Genomic DNA, 1029 nt, shown 5'->3' with positions numbered 1-1029 from the left:
TAAATAATAAAATATTTAGAATTATTTAAAATATTTAGTTAATATGTCTTCTTAATATATTATGTGATTGTACATTTTTATATGAGGCTTATATTTTTTTTTATAATTATCATGACTATTAGGTTATGTTCTAACTTTGAGTTTAAAATAATATTAAATGTAATGATGTTTTAATTAGCTTTTCACTTATATTCTTTTTGTCTTCTTATTTTATCTTAATTTCTTTGCAGTATAATTTTATTAAGAATCTCAAAATAACATCTGGACATAAAATTTGAAAACTTAAGATTAGAATAATTCGATTATAAAGTGTCAAACAATTTGAAATACGTACATAAAAACTCCAATCGAAATGGTTTTATTTGATAAAAAGGTAATATAGAATTGTATATCAATCATTTTTAATTTAATTTGTTATTTTTATTATTTTTAATTTTTTTTGTTATGATATTATTTTACAAGGGTTCTTGTATATAATGCAAATAAAAAATCTAGAAGTATCCCTTATACAATGCACAATCACAGTTGTATAATTTATATTAAAATTGTTGGTATCAATTTATTTTGATAATTTTTAAGGCAATAATCCTTTGTATTTTTAAAATTTTAGATGTAATAAGTTTTCTAATTGAAAAAGAAAATTTAAAGGTCTCTAAAAAGTTTGTAAGTTATGTTTTTATGGTAATTTAAAAAAATTGTGATAGTTTTATTAATTTTTATTTTTAAGATTTTTAGAAGATATTATGTTTCAAACGATTTTGTTTTTATGCATTATAAGAGTGAACTTAAATTGAAATGAACCTTGTGAAAAAATTTTGCAAAATAGTTCATTGAGTACATACAAAATCACTCAAATAGACAGAATAGGGTATGTTTAAAATGAGTTCAACCATTTTGTGTGCATTAAATATACCACGTTTTGTGATCTATAGATTTTATTAAATAAAAATTAAAGGATGTTATGAAAGAAGAGTATTGATAGACTTTATAAATATAGAATATATTAGAATATATTAGAATATATATATA

Source organism: Arachis duranensis, chromosome 9 (genome assembly GCF_000817695.3).
Source record: "Arachis duranensis cultivar V14167 chromosome 9, aradu.V14167.gnm2.J7QH, whole genome shotgun sequence".
Lineage (NCBI taxonomy): Eukaryota > Viridiplantae > Streptophyta > Magnoliopsida > Fabales > Fabaceae > Arachis > Arachis duranensis.
Note: the sequence above shows the minus strand (reverse complement) of the source record.